General features: G+C 36.6%; 1 protein-coding gene and 1 pseudogene across 2 annotated transcripts in view; both read left to right on the forward strand.

Annotated features, from left to right (window-relative positions):
• The window catches only part of Prkg1 (protein kinase cGMP-dependent 1), a 1,159,508-nt gene that overhangs the window by 687,026 nt on the left and 445,834 nt on the right, over positions 1-26,648 (forward strand). The window lies entirely within an intron of this gene.
• Positions 1-26,648, forward strand: part of LOC134473727 (keratin, type II cytoskeletal 8-like) — a 68,403-nt pseudogene that overhangs the window by 22,745 nt on the left and 19,010 nt on the right.

A 26,648-nucleotide genomic window follows, 5' to 3' on the forward strand; every position in this document is an offset into this window, starting at 1 on the left:
CCCTACAGGAGCATAGAATTGTTAGCAAGTTGTATTGAGGAGACAGACACTCTTCCATTAAATGTTTCTTGATGTCACCAAGAAATGGACAAATGACTTGAGATTTATTATTACTTTGCATTTTGTTTTGTTCTTCTTTGTACAAAACAAAACAAAAAAAGAGTTGTAAGCCAACAAGTGATTGGTGATCACTTTATCACTCTCAAGTATCTTTACGGATTAGAATCTAAACATTTCCTTCCCTCACAACCCTTAGGGGAGAGCAAGAGATGCATTTTAAAATGTTAAAGTGTGCCCTAAGTCATGACCTTGCATCTGTGTAATGAACTATTTTAAATATAGGTAGAATTTGAAAAAAAAAAAAAGAATTGAAGCATACTACCAAAGTAATTCTTGCGTCATTATATGTTGGTAATACTGATTTACATATCTTTTTCTACTGTATGTGAAAGTTCAGGAATTTTGTTTAATTTTGTCTCACATGTAATTTGTACTCTAGTGATTATGCAATGTCTGGTATACAAACATTAATATCTGTTAAGTAAAGTAAATGAATGTAGAACAATTATAACTGCCTAATGGTGCCTCAAATGTAGGTCTTGAGAATGAGCGTCCAATATAAAGCAAAAACTACTAGAAGATTTGGTTCCTTGCAAGTTAAAAGACAGTGTTAATAAAATGCACTCTTCTAAAAAAAAACAACAACTGATTTTTCGCAAGGGCTAGTAGATCAAGATAAAGACGGATTTAAATAATCCAAAAGGTGTGGAAACACTGACTTTTGCAAGAGAGAATAAATCTCCAGCAGCTATTCCTTTTTTCTCCCTCTATCCAAGAGTTCAGTGCTAATTTAAAAGGGTAGAATTCAATCTTATCTTGAGTTGGGCTATTGTTGTACTTGTCTTGTGGGTAGATAGCAGCCACAGAAACATGTAAGCCTATTCCAGACTCTACAGTCTGTTGTGTGCTCAGCGATCAAGTGAAGGATTCTGCAGGAAACTATTGTGATGATTTCTGTGTGGCAGGATTTCTGGAGATGTACAATGAAAATCTTGGCTTTTGAAGAAGCAGAATGAGATCAGGAGGATTCAGGTTGGAATTACAAAGGCAGAACAGAAACACTACCATCCCATCCTGTACCCTAGAAGACAGCTTTTCCACTAAGGGGATGAAAACCAGAAGAAATAAATTGCTGAGCGCCAGACTGATGAGCCAACTTGGCATCTCATTGGCCCTATTTGTTTCTCTTAAAAATACCTTCCAGTGTCTCTGTGAAGTGGAAGTTCCTTGCTTTGAGTTTATTTTCTCAGTCCTTGAGTTAGAACTACAATCAGGACCTGTCATCTGAGTCTTTTATTTATGGATAGTCCATTAAGGCTTCATTAAAAATGAGTAAATGGCAATTTTCTACTCCAATTAGTTCTGTCTTTTGTGGGAGGAAATTGATTTTCTTCATCTTAATGTGTGAAACTGCACAGTAACATGTTTTCCATCTTTTCTAGAAGGGAATGTGCACATCTGGAGAACAACTTTTGAGAAACGGTCTGCCTTTAAGGAGCATATGATATATGTTTACAAGCTCTTTGATTTACTCTTTAATTATTTCCAGATGAACTCATTAGTTGGAAATAGGACTAATCAAAAAATGCTGTGGATACATCTAACCTAAAAAATATCATAGGTCAGCAGCAGAGTACAAGTCAAATAGTGGTTGTTTGTCCCACGATCATGTGGTGGATTGCTACAGCTAGCTGTGCACAAACACAAGTTCAAGATTCAAGTTACAGGCATGTAGCCTTTGAGGAACTGCCCCCACAGCAGTCCACTGGTGTGAAGAGTCAACAGTCCACCAGCGTAAATATTAAACACTGCTTTCTTATCTCCTCACATGATTCCACATTTCCGTTGATAGATTCAAATTCCCAGAATCAGATTAGAAAATGCATCATACTTGAAAAACTGAGTAAAATATTGTCTGGACTTTTGGGTCCTTTTTAAGTTTTCTTAGGAGGTATTTACACTCAACTTAAAGATCTTGTCCGAACTTTCAGAATTCGTTCCATGATTGGGATTTGCAACTGAATTACAAGCATATATTAGAATTAAGTTTGTGAACTGAGGTACCATTCACTGTATCAGATGACCACCACTTTGCTAGGCAATATGGGCAATAGAAAAGAAGCATAATGCCAGCTCTCTAGAAAGAACTCTCCTATGAGATTAGCAAAGAGAACTTATACACTCCTGTGGAATAGACTTTAATTGCAATGATGTTGCTATCATTACTTGGCATTCAGTTCTTGGCATTCAGAAGCATCCCCCCGCAAAAAAAGAAACATGTTATTTGCACAGTTTATAGCTACCATGCTTGAAGAATTCCACTTAAAAAATGAAGACCTTGAAAATTTAACCATCATATTCAGAACTAGCAGTTAGCCAGCGTGGTATAATTCAGGAAAAGAGAATAGAAGATGAATTTGTACTCACCCTATCTGAAAGTCTATCCATGGTGGTGGCTTGATGGTGACTGCTAAGTAGCTTTGTTCCAAGAATGACCTTTTACCTTCTCAGGGTTCATTCCCCATTTCCCAGGGCCTAAATCCAGATAATTGCTCCAGGTAGAGAAAGAAGGATTACCCCAACAAAATTAAAAAGTCCTCGCATCACTGGCTACAGGACATAGAATTTTTATCTGAAAAAAACTGAAGTCTTAAATTGAAACTGGAATCAATATTTAAGAAAATGTAATTACTCCTAATTTTTAAAATGATATCTATTATCAAAGCAATTCGACAAACAAAAAAATAAGAAAACTACCCATTTTGGCCTTCCAATATAAACTTTAGATGCCAAAGAACAGTAAGTAAGTAATTAGATCAATAAACATAGTCTAAAATAAAAAAAAAATCCAAGCTATAGTTTCTACTAAACACATAATCTTTGTACTATTGTAATGTCAAAATAACACAAATCATTATAAGTCAGGACCTGTCTTTATATAGTTTTCTCCTCTAACTTTAAAGTTTGTTCACTTATGGAATCACAGGTTGATTTTATTTCTAATTAATATAAATTTGAGGCTATAATGACATCTTATTTCAGTTACTTTTATTAAATACCTTTGTTACCACCCAAATATTTTGTTGTAAAAGAATTTGAATCATATAGTAAAGTTGAGAAGTCTTTAGAGTGAAACCTGTAAATTCAACACTTAGATTTTAATATTAACATTTACTACACCTTATCACATACCTATATATCTACCACTCTATATATTCATCAATCTCTCTCAATTTTGATACATTTTAAAGCAAATTGCAGATATCAGTTCTCCATCCCATGAACACTTGATTTTATGCATTATTGATTAATAGTAGCTTCTAATTATTTGCAATATCAGATGTTTGAAGTTTATTATCAAGTATACTCAACCTAAAATTCACCACCAGTATGCCCTCTACATACATGGAGGAAACACTACTGAAATTGAGAAGCCTGTGTGATTTCTGGCTCCATGTAGAAATCAGAATAGGTCTCCCAGTCCTGCCCCACTCCCAACTCTTTTCTCTGCCAATTGAACTTCCATCTTAACATGTTTCCCCAGGCACTGGTAGCTCAAGCCTTCCTTATCTCTCACTGTCTGACATCACAAAGCCTGTCTCTGCTTTTCTTCTCATCTTTTCTAAAAGTGTCAATTATCTGTCCAAAACAGGTTTCAAAGAGTTGAATCATTGATTTTTGTTTCTGCCTGTTTTATTGATCTCAGTTGATACAGAGATGTTAAATGGCAGGGAGTCTCCTTGTCTTTTCTGTTATGCAAAGGGGTAGATTTGAGGGGTGTAGAGGCAATAGCCAGAGGCTGCAGGGCCTTGAGTCTCAGCCTGGTTCACTGACTGCTGCGGATCACTTCTAGAGCTGTGAGAACCATTCCTGGCTTCTGTCCCAGTCCCCCATAGTGCCCATCTTCACAGGTATTGCTCCGTATGGTTTCCCAGGAAACAACTGTTGAATTAATATACCTGAAAGGGGAGTTAATTAAACTGGATGAAAGAATAAAGGGAAGGAAATATTAGCCCAAAGAAGGAAAGCAGAAAGATGTCCTTTCAGGTTGACTACTGAAGATAATCTTTTGTGATTGATTAAACTTTACTCTGCAGAAAATAGTGGTGCAAGTACTTGTCTTTTTTGTTTTGTTTCTGGACACCTTTAGACTCTCACAATTGATAGTGGACCATCTGGGCAGGGGAACATGCCTGCCATCCCAGCTGTTCAGTGGGTCAAGGTAAGAAATTCCCAAGTTTGAGGCTAGCTCAGTCAATTTAGTAAGAATCTTTCTCAAAAAAAAAAAAAAAAAAAAAATTAAAAGAATTGAGGATCTAAGTCAGTAGAGTGACACTGGATTCAAACCCTATTCTCACCAATCAATCAATGTGAATCCTCACATGACTTATTTATTGAGATTATAACTACTTCCTAGATGAGAAAACTATGACAATTATTTACATAATTTTAAAATAACACAAACTTTTTGAATATTTATTTTATAGCATTTTTTACAGGAAATATTTTTCTCAAACACAATTTCTTAATGAGTACCATGATTTGTTTCACCAATCCCATTAATACCTGTCTTCATAGGAAGAGCTGGATACTTACCAGCTTCTCATTCAGTGTGTTGTAACATCATATGCTGTGTAGTTTCTGTGAAACTCAACTACATGTTTTTGACAAAGTGCAAGTACAAAATACCAAACAATTCCTGATTATTAGGAAATAGTTTTTAATGTATGACTCCCCTGAAAATGTCTCTAGAACCCTAAATGGTCACTGGACTGCAGTTGGAGAAATACCTCAGTATTTCTTCTACAATCTTATTTTTCAAAATCAAGATACTATGTACACTATCTCCATGTCTTTGGCGAGCGTGAGTAGAATTCTTCTGAAAGTGTCAAAAAATAAAATTTTCTGTCTTCACCTTTGGTGCCTCAATTGTCTATAGGTTTGCTGTAAGATTATTATAAGAGCATCAGGGAGCTGGGGTTGGTGGCATGTATCTGTAATTACAACACTCAGTAATGTCACAAGCATGAGTGCTACCCTATCTCAAAAAAGAAAAAGGGAGGCTGAGGGATGTGGCACAGCATGAAAACCCTGCATTGAAGTTCCAGTACCACAGAAAACAAAAACAAAACAAAACAAAATAAAATGCATCAAATTAGCAAAGATTCTTCTCTCTACTTGCGAATCATAAGTGACAGGCAGACATAGAAAAGGAACTAAGCCCTGAGATCCCCTCACTCCTCTAAAGTAGGAGTCATAGCCTTTTCTAGAAAATGCTAAATTTCTTAAGTTAAGCTTCTCGTTGGATCTGTTATCTTTAATTTGATCTTGCAGCATGATTGTATGTGGATTTGAATGAAACTTTTGTTGAACAAATGGGATGTTATTAAAATAATTACTTATTGAGTTAATCCAGGTGTGATGCCTTATACATTTTAATGCTTATTTCAATTGCTATAAACTGAAAATATGCATCATGTACTCATTTTTGATTCATTACTGTTGGCATCTCTTAGTAAATTTAGGAATGCCAAAGTACAGAAGAATTATGCAATTAAGTACTTCATTTTTAGGTATAAAGATGCTAAATTAGGAAAAAAAAAAAAAAGCTTTTGTATTTCCTTTTACATCTAACCCAAGTGATTAGAGTGCCAAATTTTAAAAAAAAATTTTGTAAGGCCTGGTTAAGTGGGCATTTGGGCCAAAATACAATCTCCCAGTGACTGATCAAGAAGCAAAACTGTCCATGGTTTCAGTTTGGTGTTCTCTGTGTAATAACACTATCGCCCTGAAAGCAATGAACAGATTGGCTCTAGGAAACAAGTGATCAGGCAGATGTTTCAATTGCTGTCTTATACATCTGCCCAAAATATTTGTCTGTGGCATTGCTGTCATCTTTTGAGATAACCATCCTGTCCTGTTCCTTAGCCAGTTTCTTCTTGTGAATGCTGTCTCCCCAAATATGGTGTCAAAGCTAAGGAAGAAAGGGAATGGGGAAACTAATTCAGATGGAAAGTTGCCATATGGGCTTGAAGAATCTTGGCATAGTATCTTGGCTTAAAGTATCAGATTTTGGGAGACATGAAATTCGAATACGGTAAGGAAAGCCAAAGAGATTAAGTCACCTACAGCAATAGTGTAGAATCAGGAATCCAGGATTTGTCTAAATCAGGGAAAATTGATTGCTGTTTGTTCTGCAAAAAGAAGGAGAGAGAGACACTGGCAACTCTTTTTCCATGAAAGCCAGAGTACACACAGGCATTTGGTAGGCACTATAACTCTGAGACAAATTAGTCTCAATAAGGAGCTGTTTGGAAAGATAATTTAAGGACAGACACTAGGAAGCCTGGGCCACAGAAGGCAGTCTTTGGCTCCAGACAGTTGTGCACGGAGTCCTCTGGGGGGTAGAAAAGCTGGGACTCAGATGAGCTCCCTGGGGACCTGTGCTGTTCTTTCCCCTGCACTGCCCTGTTTGTTTAGGAAGGAAAACCAAGTTCTGAGTGTCAGCACAAGTAGAAGGCTGGGCCTTCACTCCAGGGAGGAAAGTAGCAGCTTGGAAATAATCCCACATGATAACTCCCTAGAGGAAGTCAGCCCCCAGGCAGCAGGCGGTAATCAGCTGCTCGGTAACATCTTCCCACGCAGCCCAGGATGGGCTCTGTTCCTGCTTAGACTGACCCTCTAAATTCTTTTTTATTTTTTCCTTTCTCTCTTTAATGTCTTTGTTTTCCATTTTTTATCTCATTTCTTATGTGTGTATTTGTCAGTTACCTATTTGACATTATCTGTTCAAATCTCAAATTACTCAAGATCATTCTTTTGATTCTTAGAAAATTAAAGAGAAAAACTTGGAATTGCTGACCTCTGAGTGTTCTAACTATTAAGCAAAATACAAGTTGGTATGTCTAGAAAATGTTTTCCTGATTTTTGAGTAATTTAAAGATGATTTCTACAAGACATTAATTAATTGGTGCTTTTCTGGTTTCAGCTTGTTTTTCATATCTTTATTTTCTTTCTCCTATGTTTCTTCAATTTTAAATTTATTTCATTATAAGTCACTCAAAATTCTATTTCAGAATAAAGTAGTAGTTATAGTAATATGATTTATGCCCTTACAATAAGCTAATGTTTATTGCCCTTTTATTGTATTCTTTAACAATCACAACTTGCTGTCATTCAGATTTTACTGCTGAGGGGACTGACGCATGGAATGCGGAATCATGTACCCAGCTTGTGAGCAGAAACAGTGGCACCTGAGTTCATGCATCCCACTTTCAGGGTCTCAAATGTTAGTCCCACTCTACCTATTTTTTGTTGTTGTTGTTGTTTTTGTTTTTGTTTTTTGAGACAGTCCCAATACCTAATCCAGACTGACTTTGAACTCATTATATAGCCCACAGTGACATCGAACTCACTGCTAGCCTCCTGCCTCAGCATCTGTTTCTGGACCTGGGATTACTGCTGTATGCTACCATGCCAGCTAGCCTCTCTCTTGGGTCTGCTTTTAGGGCAGTCCTGAAACCTGAGCTAGCCTGGTTTCCACTTAGAGACTCCTCAGAGGAGGAGTTACTATCAAAATACAGACACCTTTTTTGTTAACCCTGGGACCCTTACCCAGACTCTTTCTCTAGCCTAATTTTGCCTTACTCATACAGTTCCTTAGGTTTATTTTGTGTTTACTGTACTTTTATTTGTGTGAGAAGTACATTTTATAAGTGTGGAGGGTAAACAGATGGAACTTTAGATTTATGGTTAGATATTTTTGAACTTTTGAGGTCATCATTTACTGGAAACCGTTGCATTAACCACTATTGATGAGTACAGTAAATGTTATGAAAAATACCAATTCACATTAATCATGGATCTCAGTTGTCTCAGAGTTGAATATGTTTGGCAGCTAATTCAAGCACATCGACCCTTAAAGAGCCTCATGAAAGATTAATTTGCAAAATAGCTATCTTGTAAGTGGTTTTGTGGAAATGAATCTCAAGTCTCAGTCCAGCTAAGAGAATTTGAAATTTTATTTTAAAACCACAAGGGTGTTGAGGGAACAGTATGCTTACACAAAAGTAGGCTTTTATCAATCCATCTTCACATGGGACTTAGTAAGACAAGTGTGTGTTCGATGAAAACTAAATGCCTTTTCTCTATTATGAAAAAAGCACTGTAAAGATCATTTTTTTGCTTCACTTTCTTCTTCTTACTGCCAACTTACTTTGAATATGTAGTCAAAATATTCTGGCCAATGACTGGCAATTTTTAAAATAATGATTATGTATTTATTACTTTGCCAGATTAGCTCCTTGAGTTTCATGACTTAAAAAAAAATCATTTTTTGGAGAGTAATGGTAGCTTCATTGCACAATTGAGAAGATATGGAGGTTTTCCATGTATTCCCTGCCCATAATTTTCTTAAAAATCAATTATGCGACCTTACAGAAGCAGCTGCCTGGCTCCTTGACTCTCTGTCTTCAGCTTGCCTACCTTCACTCCAGCCTCCACCAGTCCATGAGGGTGACCCAGAAGTCCTACGAGGTCCACCTCTGGCCCCCAGGCCTTCAGCAGCCGCTCCTACACCAGCGGCCCAGCTCCCGCATCAGCTCCTCCAGCTTCTCCCGAGCGGGCAGCAGCAGCAGCTTCCGGGGCGGCCTGGGGCTGGGTGGCATCACAGCCGTCCAGGTGAACCAGAGCCTGCTGAACCCCCTGAATCTGGAGCCTGAATCCCCAACATCCAGGCCGTGCACATTCAGGAGAAGATCAAGAACCTCAACAATAAGTTCGCCTCTTTCATCGACAAGGTGCGGTTTCTGGAGCAGCAGAATAAGATGCTAGAGACCAAATGGAGTCTCCTGCAACAGCAGAAGACGTCCCGGAGCAACATGGGCAACATGTTCGAAAGCTACATCAACAACCTCTGAAGGCAGCTGGACACGCTGGGTCAGGAGAAGCTTAAGCTGGAGGCGGAGCTTGGCAACATGCAGGGGACGTGGAGGACTTCAAGAATGAGTACGAAGATGAGATCAACAAGCGTACAGAGATGGAGAATGAATTTGCCCTCATCAAGAAGGATGTGGATGAAGCTTACATGAACAAGGTGGAGCTTGAGTCTCGCCTGGAAGGACTGACTGACGAGATCAACTTCTTCAGGCAGCTGTATGAAGAGGAGATACGTGAGCTGCAGTTGCAGATCTCAGATACGTCTGTGGTGCTGTCCATGGACAACTGTCGCTCCCTGGACCTGGATGGTATCATCGCTGAGGTCAAGGCCCAGTATGAGGAGATTGCCAACCGCAGCCGGGACGAGGCTGGGAGCACGTACCAGATCAAGTATGAAGAGCTGCAGACTCTGGCTGGGAAGCATGGGGATGACCTCCGCCGCACAAAGTCTGAGATCTCTGAGGTGAACCGCAGCATCACCACCTCCAGGCGGAGATTGAAGCTCTCAAAGGCCAGAGAGCAGCTCTGGAAGCTGCCATCGCCGATGCCGAGCAGCGTGGGGAGATGGCCATTAAGGCTGCCAATGCCAAGCTGGCCCGGCTGGAGAGCGCCCTGCAGAAGGCCAGGCAGGACATGGCGCGGCAGCTGCGCGAGTACCAGGAGCTCGTGAACGTCAAGCTGGCGCTGGACATCGAGATTGCCACTTACCGCAAGCTGCTGGGGGGCGAGGAGAATAGGCTGGAGGCTGGGATGCAGAACTTGAGTATGCACACGAAGACCAGCAGTGGCTATGCAGGAATGGTGAGCTCACCCTACGGGGGCCTCACAAGCCCTGGCTTCACCCGCACCAAGTCTGCTGTGGTTGTGAAGAAGATCGAGACCGTGATGGGAAGCTGGTGACTGAGACCTCTGATGTCCTGCCGAGGTGAATGAACCACAGAGGCCTTTCCCAGCCCGCAGCCCTCCCGAGGCTGCCCCAGAGCCTGGGGCAGAGACAGCTGCACATGGGAGCAAGAGACCCACCTGAGGCTCAGCGCTCGCCCTCAGCCCACCCTCGGGGGGAATCTGCTGCCTTCTTTCCCATGCCCGCCACTAAAAACAAATTCACTTGTTTTTTTTCCAAAATAAAGCTTGGTTTTGCCACCTGAAAAAAAATCAATTATGCTAGTTAGTACCTTACATTAGTTTTTTACAGAAAGACTGAAAAAACCTTAGTACTTTATAAGATATAACATGCACTTTTATGAGCATTAGGATATTTCTGGAACTCCTTCCTCTTCATTGGTAGCAAATACATACTTAATGTACATTTATACTTATAATTTGTGTTTCTTATGCAAATTCTGTCATAGTCTAAGCATCTAAGTTGTAGTTTTAATGATACTAAGATATTTGAATGTTTGGGTAAGAAGGAAAGAAAGCAAGTGATATTTGATACTATTATTTTTCTTAAGTAAAGAAAATCAAGAGAAAAAATATTGATTTACTGATCATGTTTATGTTCCTGACACTCTGTTAGGATGGTCATTGTTTTTTATTTGTTTATTTCCATTAAATTCTCTCAGCAGTAACATGAGTTAGGCAGTATTATCTTCATTTTACAAAAGGAAAAGCTCAGGAAATTAAGTAAATTGTTCATGATCTTCACTAAGCAACAGAGTAGAGTTTTGTTTGTTGTACTGGAGGGTAAACTCAGGAGCACTGAATCATGTCCTCAGCTCTTCTTAAATTCTATTTGGAGAAGAGGCTCACTAAATTGTTCAGGGTGGCTTCAAATTTCAGTCCTCCTGCCTCAGTTTCCCAAGTAAGGGATACAGACATGCTCCACCATGCCCAGAGTAGTTTTAGATACAAGATTCCTTGATTCCAAAATCAAATTCTTTGATTCTAAAATCTTTTTCTTATTTTTACTTTGTAGCTTTTTCTGTTAAAACTGAAAAATGGCGAGTCTTTATTTTGATTAATGAACATGACTTTCGAAAGCTTCTTTTCCCTATAATGTCATTTTATTTTTGTTTTATTTTATTATTATTTTTAAAACAACTAAATAAGTAACGCACATAGGTGCTATAAGCAATTTGCAGCTCAAGATTACTTTACATCTACCTGCTTACCAAATGGGGGCGCTGCATTTGAGCTATTCTTTGTTCCCAGCTGGGAGGTGTTTCTTGATTTAGGGAGACTGCTTCACTGTGAAGCTTTTGCAGTGTATTGTCTCATTAATCATTTGGTCCATCATGAAAGGGGCCAACATGTTGGCAGTCAGTTTCTTGTCCCAATAGGGTTTTTATCTATGTCTGGCAACAAAATGCTATTTTCCCAATATGCCAGGGTTCTCTGTTTAATCCATGGACTCTGGTTGGAACTTGAAGGACAGTTGCTCTGGTTACCATTTGCTTTCAAAAAGATTATTAGTCTCATGTCATTCTTCAACTGCAGCAATCATAGCCAACAGCCTGGAGTATGCATTTTTGTATGTTGGTATTTTATCTATAGTTATTCATGGTTCTTGCTTTTCAGAGAAATCAGCATTTCCACCAGCACAGAGGCCAGAAGAGGTGACTATGCATTGTTCAAGAAGTAATTCAACATCAGCCATATCATTTGCAATTCACAGTGTTCATCAACTCAGACTGAAAACTACAGGGGCTTATCTAATATGGTCCTGTTTGTCCTAATTTCTGAATTTGACTTTAGACCCTCTAAAGTCAATCTGTTGAAGAAGGAAGCTACTTGCTCATCAGAGGCAAATCTTGTCTTAGCAAGCTTCCCACAGAGAGCCATTTGCTCTATTCTGCCAAAATCACAAGTGACCCTGCTGGGATGTCTCGAGGTTCTGATGTAAGGACTGTTCAGGACATGTAGATTCAAGGAAAAGTGAGATAATTCTCCAGAAATCTATAGTTTTGATTTTGTAAGTCTCCATAGCCTGCTAACAGCAGGTAGTACAAAACTTCAATAGATAACTGACACCAAGTGGCAAATGAATTTTTAATCTTTCCGTGGTAGAACTTGAATTTTAAGACATGAAAAACCCTTAGGAATCTTCAAGTCTTAACCCATTAATGATAAAAATTGTGATAAACTGAGGCCAAGTATGGATTTTATTTGCCTAACGTATACACAGCAACAGAGCAGACTCCTGACCTCTAGTAGTGTTCTCCCTACTATTTAAAGTCCAATGATACGACTGTGGAGTATAAATTTTGTTTCTCCAAAAAGATTATTGTTGGCTAGGAAAAGATGTGTGACCTCCCAAATTTTTAGTGTCCGTCTATTTTTGTCACAGAAAGAAAGCAGTCCAGTAAAAAGACTTCAATCACTATACTGTTAATGGTGACATGAATAAGTCCATTTTGATAGATGCCATTAAATGTACAACACAACTAACCAAATCCCCTTTTCTGATTCCAGGTTCATTAGACAGCACTGTCTTTATTACTTGTCCTTTTCTATAGATCTACCAGGAAAAGACAATATACTGATAATGCTAAAATGAATATTCCACTTTATATGAAAGTTATGTTATTTGCAATATGTTTAGTGCACTGGTATTTGGCTTTTATTTTTTAAAGACATGTTAAGATTCCAGGCATAGTGGCTGATGCCAGTAATCCCAGCACACGGGAGGCTGAGGCAGGAGAATGGTTGCATGTTTGAGACCAGCCAAAGTGAGTTCAAGGCCAGCCTGAACCGCATAGTGAGACTCTGTCTCAAAAAAACAAAAAAAAAAAAAAAAAAAAAAAAAGACATGTTCAGATAAGAGTGTATTTCTGACAGGGAATTCTATTAAACAATTCATATAGTCAAGACTTAACCTTCTTGCTAAAAAGTACAAGTGCATCTCAGTGGTAACATTTCAATAGTTAAAAAAGAATGCCCCCAACAAAAGGTTTCTTTCAAATGACTATTTTTCAGAAAATGTTTTACCGTCTAACTGAATTAGATGTTTGAGTCAAAACACATGTCATGAGGATAATACTACAAGTCTTTTGAAGATCACGCATTTATTTCATGTTGTTATGTAGATAGCTGAAATGTTTTTGAGGAACTATTATACAAATTCATGAACTTACAAATTTATAGGTCCACCATTCAGCTCATAGAGGATGTTAGGGATCCTCAAAATGTCATCTAATCATACACTGCTATGATTTCCATTATTCTTGTAGAAAATTCTCTTACATATATAATTCACTGTTTCAGATCCAACTTCTAATTTGCTGATATGGGAAGAGGCAAGGGAAATGCCATTAAAATTCACTGCTGCATTTCACTTTTCCATAAACAACACAGATAACATCTGTCTGTTATAATTTCTAATAAGCTTTAATGAACTTGCATAGAAGTGACCTATTTTTCATTAGATGAGAAACAGAATAAGCTTTGAAGTTGGAAAAATGAGGTTATAAAACATACACATGCTACACAAGTGACATTTCAGGAATGGGAAGTATAAGCTACTGCATCTGGTGTCTTACAGAAAACGTTTGATGTTGTTATTTCAGTTCTGTCCTAGTCTGCTTGAGCTGCCATAACAAAATACCATAGACTAGGCAATTTAAGCCACAGAAATTCCTTTTCTCACAATTTCTGGAGGGTAGAAATCAAGGTCTGGAAGCCAGTACTCTCAGATTCTGTTGAGAGTTCCATGACCTGGCTGCGTGCTCCTCTGACATTATGTCTTCTATCAGGTCACAAGTTCTATGAGAAGTAGCATCTCGCCTTATCACTGCATTTAAACTTAATGTCCTGCTAAAAGCCTTGTCTCCAAGTACAGGCAGCCACACTGAAGGTTAGGGCTTCCACACAGAAATGAGAAGGGAGAGATGAGGGGTCAGTCTGTAGTAGTTCCTGGCTGTCCTGGATAAGGTATCAGCTTTGGCTTTGTTATTCTCTAAAATCTTAAAACTGATTCGCGTTCCAGCGCCCACAGCAGCACTTCTTGCTGCTTAAACTTTTCCGTAGCACTGTTGGTGTTAGCTCCAGCACACTCTGTACAGTTTACTGATGCTTTAGCTAATGTTGCACACTTTCATATCATTTACCCCCTTTCCATCACTTCTTGAGCACACTCCCAATTGTTAACCACTTACTATTACCTCACTATGTCTTTTTAATTCTTGAGCCACTTTTCTTCTACACTGGACAATGCGTTATTTATTATTGCTCTCATCTTTGTTGGGTCAGCATTTTAAACCTTAAGTGCACTGTGAAATCACTTTCCCTTCAAAATCTATGTAACTTAAACTTCATGTGGTAGAGGTTTATCTTTTATCCCCTCCAGTGCCTAAATATAAGACTCAGTATATTTCATTAAATTGAATTTACAGTAGTAAGATTTATATAAACTTTTATGGTCACGTAGTAAGGGTGTTTATTTAAAAAATTCATTTTATTACAAAAACAAGTTCTTTTACATGTATACCATCCAGAGAATATTGTCTCAGATTTATACTTAGGCTTTCTTTGATCACCCATGTGTGTCAAACATGGTATGTAGCTGTGGGCAGACGTTTAGCCCTACAATATCTATTTTTATTGCGAATGATTGATTCAAAATGGACCTTTTGGAATCTAAACATCTCCATGATGACTATATATAAGATAGTGTGGGAGTAACTGGCAATGCACTTTGTTCTTATAAAATAGGCCAAGAAACAGCACCTCTTAATGTTTGTGTGTATACATACATACATGTATAAATGCATGTGTATGCTCACATACACAATAATTACTGTAGTTACAGTTACAATTGTTTGAAGCACTGCATAAGAACTTTCTGAAGTGTTTGATTTTATGCTGTCTATAACGTTCCCATTATTTGAATAGAAGAAATTAATGAAGCCAAGTCTAGCAGTGAGTTGGTACTTGGTTTAAAATTCATAGTTTTTGTGCTCAATTTCATTAGAAATCACTATATTCATATTACTTTAGTAAACTGGGGATGTGATACCTTTTTTGTTTGTTGCTTATCGTATTTATGTGGATATCCTGTCTTTCATTTGGCAGCTATGATAGAAGAGTCCCTGATTCTTTCTTGAGATAGTGATATTATACCTAGACATTATATGAATATAGTATATGTAAAGACTTAAGAAGAACTTGGTAAAATATAGAAACAATTCCATGGGAGAAAATATTTAGGAACAGTTATATAATGATTTAGAATCTATTTACTATGAAATTCTATTATCTTCTTTGGAGAAGTTGAGGACTCCTAGATTCCAATTTTTGTTTAAATTGTGAAAAGATATTTTCTATTGAATTAATTCTTTCTTTTAAGCCTATTCATAATTTTTAGAAGGTCTATTTTTAGCTATCAGGTATAGCAGAAATGTTCCAAAAAGCGTTAAAGATACTCTCAGTAAGTCAGGCAGAACTAAGATAATCTATTCAATTCACTGATTTCTCTCAGTTTCCTTGGTTTTCCTTAGAATACCTGGCTTGATTATTAACCTAACAGGCATGTAGTCAAAGAGAGCAAAAATGACCTGGATATGTATTTCATTTAGGAAACACGATGCCTGGTAGATAGACTTTAACAAATGTTTGCTGATAGCTTTAAAGTTTTTTTGCCAATAGCTTTAAATTTTTAAGCCTGTCTTTCAACTGCACATCCTAGACGAGGATATATTCCAGAATTCACTGGCATTGCCTAACTCTGTTGTGATTAATAGGATCTTTAAAATATGAGCTGCAAACTGTGAAAATTTTTTTAATCCTCTGAGTTGCTGTCTGTATTTGGTAGCATGGTGAAATCTCTCACGAAGTTCATAAATACTTTTCTGTTCTATTAAATGCTTTAAATTTGCTATGTTGTCTTTTGATAGTTGAGATTGTCGGCATTCTTATGATTCATTCCTTAGGCTAACTGTAAGAGGGACCCTGGAAATCTAGGATGTATGCTTTTTTTTTGTTTGTTTGTTTTGAGGTGAGGTCTCCTTATGTAGTTTAGGCTGGCTTTGAACCTGCAGTGAACCTCCTGCATCGGCCTCCCTAGTGCTGGGATCACATGCATGTACCACCACTTCTGGCTGTATGTCCTTTATGTCCAAGCAACCATTAGCTCATTTGCTATCTGCATCATGCTCTCCGTGGCTGGTCTGAGTTTTTTCTGGATTTAGTCATTTCCTAGGTCCCTGGCTTTTCTGTTATTTTGCTCATGATTCTTAGACTCTCCACTGCAAGTTTTACCTAGGGAGCTTCTTATTGCTCTAGTTAAAGGTGGGTCCTTGTTACTGATTTGGATTTCATCCCTTAAGTCTCTCACACAAGCCTGATTCCTATCTTGATACAGCATACTCTTGATAATGTTTGGGCAATGTGACGCATCAGTCATTTAGTGGTGAAGAGTGGGTTAACTTTGTTGAGTACAGTCCCATGTCAGCTGTCTTTCTAGTCACTTGGCTTGGTAGTAACACAAATGGGTGGTTTAGCTTTCATTTACAGAAAACCAAGTGCAGTGAGATGAAGTGGATTAGCAAGATCACAAAGCTGGCTGGAGACAAGAACATGGTGGGAACACAGATCTTTCTGCATTTGAAGCAAAATAGGGCTCCCTACCAGGTGGAGCATATTGTTCCTTTGTCTGGGTACTTAATTCGTTACCAACTGAGCTATTGGAGCTCTAGCTAGCACAAGTAGCATGTTGTAATACAGAGGATTCCCAGTACCACCATTGCCCTCTGTCATTTAAAGGGCTGTGTATCTTCAGAGTAACTTTTAAATTAGAGCTGTGTGAATTCCAATAAGCTATTTAAATAAAGCAAGCATATAGGCTAGATTAGGTCAGCCATCTGGAAATTTTGTTTTCTCTTAAATTGTATTGCCACTCTGAAAGCAGGACCGAATTAGATGAGGATGTATTGGTTCCCCACAGGCACTGGTAATGATGAGTCATTTCGATTTGGGATGTTAGCCCTCTCAGTTATGCTTTGGAATAAAGTCAGAACTGTATTTTTAAAAGTACACAAGTGAAACAGCTATTGATACTAATCTCTTTAAAGCACGAAATAAGAGTTCATTTAATGTATACTGAGTTTAATGCATATTGAATCTGAACTTGTGAATTGCTTTAGATCCTCCTCAATTCTGAGATTTTGAGTTAATTTGGGGTCAGAAATTGCTCAAGACTCTTGCTGCTTGCTTAAGAAGTGGTTATGCTGTCAGGGGGAGATCAATCTTGATTAGCACTGCCTGTGAGCAGAACTGCAGGCTCACCGACTCTGCCTGCATTGCATTGTCTTTCATTCATGTCAGTGAAGGCTCTGAGAATAGTTAAGGCTGGATTGGGGCTGGGAACTAGGCCTTCTTACCTAGTTTCACCTGTTACACTATGTTCCTACCAATTGGAAGCTTGAGATCTGTTGCTACTATCTTAACATCACACCACTACTACCAATTCAAAACAATACACCAAGTGTTTTGTCTTAAAACCTAAAAAGTTTTTACTCAAGTGATTTATTCATTCTTTTTGGCAGAATTAAAGCCAAAATTATTAAATTAAACTATATATTTGTATGAAATGGAGCCTAATAAGGTTCTTAAATAGCCATCCGCTTATTTATTTTTAAATAAATAAACCTCTTAAATAGCTAATTTTTTATTTCTTTATTCAGACTAAAGGGTTCTAAGATAACAGATGCATCATAAATTTAGATTTTCACACATTAGCTTCTTATACACAGAATCTAAAAATAAGAATGGTACTTACATATTATAAATTCATTTGGCTTACAGATTTTCCTTTATTATCACCCAAACAAGTGGCTAACTAATGATCTTCCCCTTGAATACTTTCAATAATCAACCCTAATGCCTTATGCCAACTCATTTCCTCTTTTAACAGCTGTTCATGTTAGAGTTCTTTCTTTGCATTAATCTTTTTCAAACAATACGTTCAGTCATCCTGATCATGCTTTTGAGACAGGAAATGCATAAACAGAGAAGAATAGGGTGATGTGTTTTAATTTAGCATGTTCAAAATATTAGATAATATTAAAGGAAACAGGAAAAGAAAATTTGTGGTCCTTCGTCTCACAAGCCTTAGAATTCAAAGTAAATTTACAATAATTTGAAATATTCTATAGGACTTAGAATTAAGGATCCTATCACTACAGTTATTTCCCAACAGACTGGTAAACAGAGACAGAAAATGGTGAGCACTGCTAGCCTGTAGTTCAAACTTTTAAAATGAAATACACAAAAATATAGGTTTATTGGAGGAGATTAGAATATACAGAGAAATATGTGTGTGTGTGTGTGTGTATGTGTGTGTGTGTGTGTGTGTGTGTGTATCATTTATCACTGCCCTTATTAGAAGTAACATAACCACTTTTAATCATTTTGGTAGTTATCTGTGCATATAAAATAAAAATGGATCAAGTAGTTTTAAAATTAGCTTTTGTCATTTTCATATATTAAAAACGTCTCTCTAGGTCCAGAAAAGTACTTGTACCACAGTGGTTTTTAGGGTTTCTGTTTTAACATTCTAAGTGCATTTTCTTTTGATGAAAGAAAGCTTTATTGAGAGGTTCAACATATAAAGTTGATAAATACAAAGTCAGTCTGCCTGAAGCAAGTTTGGAGCCTGGAACCCTACCTGGTATCACATCTGACTCCCATCATCACTAAGGAACTGCAGAACGCGGTCTAACAAAGACTAACCTATCTCTGCTTCTGTGATGGGTGAATGTGTGTGTGTGTGTGTGTGTGTGTGTGTGTGTGTGTGTGTGTGTCTGTGTCTGTGTGTGTGTGTGTCTGTGTGGTATGCGTGTGTGTAAGTGTGTGTGGGGGGGTATGCACACATGTGTATTTTAGTCAAGGAATTAATTTTGGTCTAACATTCTGTGTTTCTCAATCTGTAGTTTGTCTTGCAGTCGTGCTAGTTACTGTTGTTTTGTTATGCTGAAATGTTTACTTTGTATATACTCTAATTTGATTTTCCTTAGGCTGCCAGTAAGCATAATGAATGTTTGGATGAAGCTGAAGTTTCAAGATGAAAGCTCTGTTTTGAATAATGTGAATAGTACTCATTCATACACAAATAGCTACTTAAAAAGAGAACAGCTTTCAGTCTTTAGCAATTTTACTTTTCTGTAACAAGTTATTTATAAAATATGTTAGTGGTCTTTTCAAAAATCTATTAGAGGTGATTTGAGGGAAATAGTGAAGAAAATCAATTATCTCTTTGTAAAATTAAGTATTTGAACTCCCAATGTTGGTGATGATTTGCTCTTTTTCATAATTCTTTTTGTCTTTAATTAGATTTTTTAAGTATTACAATAATCTTTCCCCTTGAACCTTAGCTTGCAATCAATTTTTCTTAAGTGTCAATATAGGGTGTGCCCTCTTTTTTTTGTTATGGTGGAAATTATGGCCATGTGTATTGTGATTGTTGTTAATGAATGAAATATCCAGCTGAATATTCTATGAATTTGGAAGTGTCTCACTGCGAAGATGGGATTCCACTTGGCTTCCTGCTGTCCAATATACTTGATTGAGCTTTGCAGAAAATGCTTTTGGTTGAAAGTGTCTATAAACTTAAGGCATAGCTGATGATGTGAAAAACACGCATCAACAAAAAATAAAGAAATGGTATTTTGATGCTTTTGAAAGGAAATATTGTTTATTTCTTTGCTTGGTTAAATGAAACTGTCAAAAGCAGACTGACTATAATTATATTTTTTAAATTTTCTTTTTTCTGAAGCAATTTTTTTTACCATGTGCAACCTTAAATATTAAAAAACCTAATTTTTGATAGTGGAATAATATTTTCCTTAAAGTATTAATTACAGTCCCAGAGAGAATGACTTAAGCCAAGCAACAACTCAGGTCACACCTGCCTTTATTTTAAGTAATCCACTGTGAGTTGACTAATCCATTTTGAGTTGACTTTTGGATATCTTAAGAAATTTTGACGTGCTATAAAGTTTGGGTTTTTTGCATGTGGATATCCAGTTGTTCCAGTAAATTTATTGAGGGTATAGTGCTTTTTCCACTTACTTGCTTTTTCATCTTTGCCAGAAATTAATTGTCTGTTATGTGCGTATCTATTCTGGGACTTTATATTGGCACTTTGGTGGTTTGTCTATCTTGATATCAATGACCTTTTGTCATGCTTGGTATAACTTTGTGATAGATTGTGGGATTGGGCAAGATTAGAGCTCTAATTTTGTTCTTTTGTCCAAGTTGTTTAGACTGTTCTGAGTCTTCTCTATTTTTACAGAAATGTAAGAATCAAAATTTTAATCATTATGAAAATGATGTTGGCAGTTTGATAAGGGATTATGTTTTCTGATCTTTATTGTTTTCTTCTATTCATTTTTGATTCTATTCTCTTTTATTTTTAATCTCTCAAGGAAAGATGAGGGTATTATGTAACTTTTTTCCTTTCTAATAAAGGTACTTGGTGTTAAAAAATTTAAAAAAGAATTAATTATATTGATCTTCATATATCTTATACCTTATCTTATATATCTTCAAATACTTGCTTACTGTAAAGGTTTGATGCCTTTCTAAGATGTAAAGAGGATATAACATTTGGACAATATTCAAATAGTGTTGCATTTTAAATTGTTTTAAAAATGGATTTCTATATATAGGTATTCAAGAGAATTTTCATTCTTTAAGTAGTTTTATAGAAGCTGATGTAAGAACATGCTACTGACCCTCAGGGATTCAAATTCATGGTCCATAGAGTAAAGAAGTATGTGTGTCAAAGGAGGCATATGTAAAGTAAAATATTTCTCCTGGGTCATCTCTAAGATTTTGGATTATTCTAGAGTCTACATGCATGTGAAGGAAATGTTAAAACCTAAATGTATACACAACATACTTGTCCTTGTCTGAATTTATCTGAAAGATACATATTTATGATATCTTTATATATTAATGGATTTATTTATTAACTGACTTCTTTCAAAGGTATAATATTTAAGTCAATCCTGTATTCAATTAACCTTAAATTTTTCATCTAAAATGTTATGAACAAAACGCAGGTTAGTAACTGCTAAACTCAGCTGTGTAGTGGTATAGTAAGACGATCTTTATTTTCCTTTGAGCATTACGGAGCATTACTATCCCTGTTGCCTACTCTTGTCAGCCTTGTATGGCCTGTTCAGCACCTCCCTTACTAAAGGTGCTCCTTAATCACAAATAATATTTATTTTGCCTCCAAAGACAGTTTTCATATCTGCCAGCTAAAGCTGATCTTCTGAGCATTTAACGTCTTTTTTTTTCACCAGTGTCAGGCCCTAAGATTCTGCATTCTCATAATAGTGCTAGCAAAGACATATTTGTATTTCCATCATATTTTTAAAAATATAGAATTTAGAGTTTAGAGGGGCTGGGGATTTAGCTCAGCGGCATTAGCGCCTGCCTTGCAAGCAGGCAGTCGTGAGTTCGATCCCTGGTACCGATAAAAGCGAAAAAAAAAAAAAGAATTTAGAGTTTAGAGGTCTTATATTCTAGTCCCATCTCTGTCAAGTATTAGTTACTTTACTTTTGATAAATTACTGGGAAGAATAATAAAAATAAGCCTAACAGGTACAGAGGCGTGGCATTCTGGATCTTAGTTATGAAAAAGTCATTATCTATATGATAACCTGACTTAATAAAATAGATTTCTGTATGCTTCTGAGAAAAGATTAAGAGAATGTTGTACATCTTATATCATAGTTTAATATTAAGGATAATATTTTAGTTTAAGGATAGTATAATAGTTTAAGGATAATATTAGATAATGCATTTTAAAATGTTGTAAAATTTAGAAAATGCTGCTCAAATCCAAAATAATATTCTCCCACACTTTGGATTTCTGACCTACTGACCAAGTATTATCTTCTGTACAATTTACTTTTTCTTCAAGATTACATACTTTTTCCTCAGAAGACATGGAGCAAAACCCATGCCTTATCGTGTAAAACAGATTTTGAAATACACTTATACTAAAGTTGTTAATGCTTTGTAATGGGTCTGTCATTATTAGCTATAATGACTTTGGAGTGAGTGGTCATATTATCAGCATAAGGAGTTTCTGAATGCTAGAAGATTTAGAAGTAAAAAGTGGCATTCTCATGTATTGGATTTTATTCAGATCAAATAAATTGCCTACCTTTTATGGAGAATAATAACTCCACTATTATGGTCAAGTAGCTAATGGTTTGCTCCTTTGAATTTCCATGTATTATAAAGGTTAATCTTACTTTACGAATGTTTCCTTTCTAAAGAAAGAAGACTGTCATGTTGGGCCTGGATAAAGCAGATTATGTAAAACATGTGAAATGACTTCAAATTTTGTCTCAGTTCACAGACTTCTGCATTTAAATTTCTCTAGAGGATTTAGCTCAGAGGTTCAAGCACATGCCTAGTAAGCGTGAGGTTGTGAGTTCCACCCTCGTACCAAATACATAAATAAATAAATGTATTTCTATGGGAACACAAATGGGACCCTGTGTGCCTCCTGTGGTATTATAGTAAGTCAGTCCTCTTGTCATTATCTCAGTACACAGATCTAGCCTAAGAATTGATCTAATAAGTCAGCTCATGCTTACTATGGCATGAATATTTGGTTCCCACAAACTTTCTTAGGTTGGAATCCTATCCCAAGTGAAAATATAGGGATATGAAAACTTGAGAGGGAACAACGTAATCGAAGAGGAGTCTTCACTAATAAGAGGCTGCTGTAAAATAGGCCCAAAGGAGTTCACTTGTCTTTTGCATCATGAGGGCATCCCCAGAGGGGACCCCACTAAGGAATCCATTGTCCTTCCACTCTGCCTGTTTTATATCTACTTCCACAGTCAAACAAAATGGTAATTGGGAGAAGCCTTCTTTACACTCAAAGGTTGTGTATGGCATTCAAATCTGTTGCTCCTTTTGGTATGAAGTATGCTCTTGCCATATGTAGTTTGTTCTTTGCTCTGTTAGACAGACAAAGTGGCTAAACCAATAGGAATTTATTTCTTGTTTCGAGGGACTTAGAAGTCTTCAATCAAGATCAAAGTGCCCTTTGGCTCCAAATGAGAACACTTCCTGATCTGTATGTGGTCTCAATATGGCTTCCCATGGTGAGAAAGGGAGACAAAGCAAGCTATGTGCTGTCATTTATGAGGACAGTAATCCTGTCTTAAGAGTTTTTCCTTCACGGCCTCACTTAAACCTACTTTCCTCTCCAAGGTCCCATCTGCATCCTATCACATTGGAGTTAGGGCTGCAACCTGTGAGTTTTTGTGGGTGGTGGGTTACAATTCAGTTTATCACTCCATGTAATTTTTATTTTGTGTTCTTCTTTTAACTTTCTTTGAAGGCCAGTACCAATTCTCTGTTTTGTCAGCTTCCTGTTGTTGAATGGCAGCTCTCTTGACTTTTGTGTTTCTCATGGCAAGTGGTGGCACTGGCAGTAATATAGCTCTGTATTTATCTGAAAATACTTTCATTGGGACTAGATAAACTACAAGATTTCTACAAATAAGTTCAATGTAAATAAAATCCTAAAAGAAACTTTCAAACCATGCATAAATCTTCCTCCTTGCCCTCCCCAAACCACAAGATCCTCTTCCTGGAGAGGGATATAGGTAGAAATGCATAAGTGTACATGGGTTTGTTAAAATTCAGTACTTCTGCCTTCTTCTGCTGGCAACTAATTAAATGGAATTCTCACAAAATTTTAAAACAGTATGTAGATTTTAAAAACATATGCAAGTTGAACTGTTGTAGCCAAGTGATAACCATTCTTGAATATGATTTTTCTTTTTGCATTATTGGGAATCAAATCAAAGGCCTCGTACATTCGAGGTAACTGCTCTCTGTCATGAGGTGCATATATCCTCAGCCCTTGAATAATGATTTTAATGGTGAAAGAATACCTTGTGGGCCTAAAAAAAGATTATAGGAGCTGAAATTTAGTTTGTTAAGTTTTACAGGTTAAGGTTTTCTTACGGCTAGAAAATTAAAAAGAAATACATTTTTTACAGGCCTTCTGCAACATGTGCCTGTCTGCACAAGATACAGTTGGTAAAAGATTTCAACTTGAGATCAGCGAACCAGTTCAGTACACGCTGCTGCACACTAGCTCTGTGATCTCATGCCATTACTTGTCTAGGACTTTTTTTTTAACGTAGAAGTCACACTGATGGTGTACGTGATTCTCAAAGCTCATGCAAACCACATCAAAATGTGGCTAGATAAGCACCAAGTTAGCAGTTAGAACTTCATTTTATCTTTCTGAGTCCTTTTATTAGATGTAAAATGTGTTAAGAAACGAACTGAGAGAGCTGTAATTTCATCTTTTACTACTGTTTAGAAGACATGAAAAACTCCACAAAAAAATTTATCATGGAGGTGAGAGAGCGTAGAAGACAAAAAAGCAGATTATCTACTACTGAATCATTTAGAAATGCTTTTATTACACTTTAGAATTTAGGGTTAGATTTGTTTCTAGTTAAATGCATTTTGTTGCTTTTAAAAAACTTTTTGAAAAAATGCCTTGAACTATTGTCACAGTAACATCATCTGCAAAATTGAATTCAGGATTTACGTAACTTCCGAATATAATATAAAAGGTGGTGGTTGTTCATCAAATGTAAATTTGTGCTGCTTCAGGGGGAAAAAGCAGCAGATTTCTAACATCTATACATGACACTATTTATCGAAGCCTTCTTTAGACAAAGCTGGAGGTGGGATTTTTTAGTTATTAATTTAGTTAGAAAGTTTCCTATATCAGCTTTCTCACAAACCTTGAGTTATGGTAGTTTTATTTGTTACTTTTACATGTGTGTGGAGATGGCCAAAATTTCAGAAGCATTCTTTAGCTCCTTGATTCGTAGCTTTCTCTGAATAAGTTTTTGAAATTTAAAATATTGCAGAATATCTTTTGTAAAAAAAATGTATAATAAATGTTTATCCACACTGAGGACAGTATATTTTAGATGAAAAGATGATTTTGTATAAATACAAAACTTCATCTGAAGGGCCAGGGGTTTAGCTCAGCAGCACGAGCACCTGCCTGGCAAGCACAAGGTCATGAGTTTGATCCCTGGTACCAAAACAAAACAAAACAAAACAAAAAAAAAAACATTTCATCTGAGTTATTCTTTTTTGCAATTCTTTTTTGAATTTGAAGGTACTGGAATTGAGCAACAATAAAATTTGTCAGAAAAACTCTGGGTTTGTATTTTTCCTTAAATGTTTTATAAATTCTTATCAGGTGTAACCGAAAGAACATGAATAGTTAAAACTTTAACAAGAAAGTAGATGGGGAGAGAAGAGACTGAATGAAATTTAGTTTTTGAGTTCAAAATGGTCTTCATGGCATTTAACTAACTCAAATAGTAAAATGCTTTTTAAAAAATAATTTGAGGTAAAACTCTTTGCCAAATAAAAAGTCTGGGAGCATTGTAAATCAAATGATATGACCCCTACTAATTACTAGTATGCTTTGCCTGGCGTCAAACTAACTGTGGGTATTTTTGATACTTGTGCCAAGGTTGACTATTCTGGGTTGGAGGCCTGTGACGAAGCTCTGGAAGGTTTTGACATCACTATTCTTGGAGGTCTTTCACAACAACTGTCTGTGGTGGACAATTACAGACTTATTAGAACAGACATTATTTCTGTCTTCTGCAAAATACATGTGAAAAAGCATCCTGGGAGCACTGTGCAAAATTTTGTGCCATGTTAAGTACACTGAATCAGATTCCTGTGGGGGCGGGACTTGGAATCTGCACGATCTGGGTTCCCAGAAGGATTCTTATTCATAATCAAATTTTAGAATTATTGCATTATAGACAGAGAACAGGACAAATTATCTTTTCCAGTCTCAGCTGTCTATCATATTACATAGATATGAAATAAAGATATAATTATTGGGAGGCTACATTGTAGAGTTCAAGCTAAAATTAAAGTTTTAGTGAACCCAAAGTATATATTTCTTCTTTGAACCATTTATGATTATCCATACTGATTTCCAATATTGTATTGAGAGAAGTCTTGCCCTCAGTATTATTCATCACTTTCAAAAGAAGAGTTTGCATATCAAACATTCTTTTAATTACCATATCCATGTCTTATAGCTTTGATGCAGACCTTTTAATTAAAAAAGTACATCATGCCATACTAAGTATACTTGGAAATGGATCTTTTTTGATACCACTTATCCCCTTTAGGTCATTTGAAATAATTTTCTGCAGCAAATGAAATATGACAAATTGGCTTCATCTATTGTGACTGATCACTTTTCTTAGGGAAATAAAATATTTAAAATCTGATTGTGTCAATTTTACTCAAATAAATATATGTTTATACAACTGCTTCATCTTCTTGACAATTGCTTTTAAAATGTTACTCTTCCAGATTGAGCACTTGTAAATGAACTAGATTTTTGAACCAAAAATGTTCACCCTTTGAGGAAATATTATATAGTCTCCAAGAAATTTGACTATTAAATCAAAGTAATTCTATAGTGCTGGACCTTTCGATTTTATGTGTGTGAAGGCCTTCTTCATTTCTCCAAGAAATCATCACGTGAGCAACAAGGAGTTATGTTGTGTGACAGGAAAGTGATTGTTAACTTTGCGATCTAGTCATATGCACAAAAACTTACCTTCCAAAAAGAGCATGGCACTGTAATCACTTGAGAAGGCCATCAG

Source organism: Cavia porcellus, unplaced genomic scaffold (assembly GCF_034190915.1).
Source record: "Cavia porcellus strain 051 isolate PalLab524CR breed Dunkin Hartley unplaced genomic scaffold, mCavPor4.1 scaffold_28, whole genome shotgun sequence".
Taxonomy (NCBI): domain Eukaryota; kingdom Metazoa; phylum Chordata; class Mammalia; order Rodentia; family Caviidae; genus Cavia; species Cavia porcellus.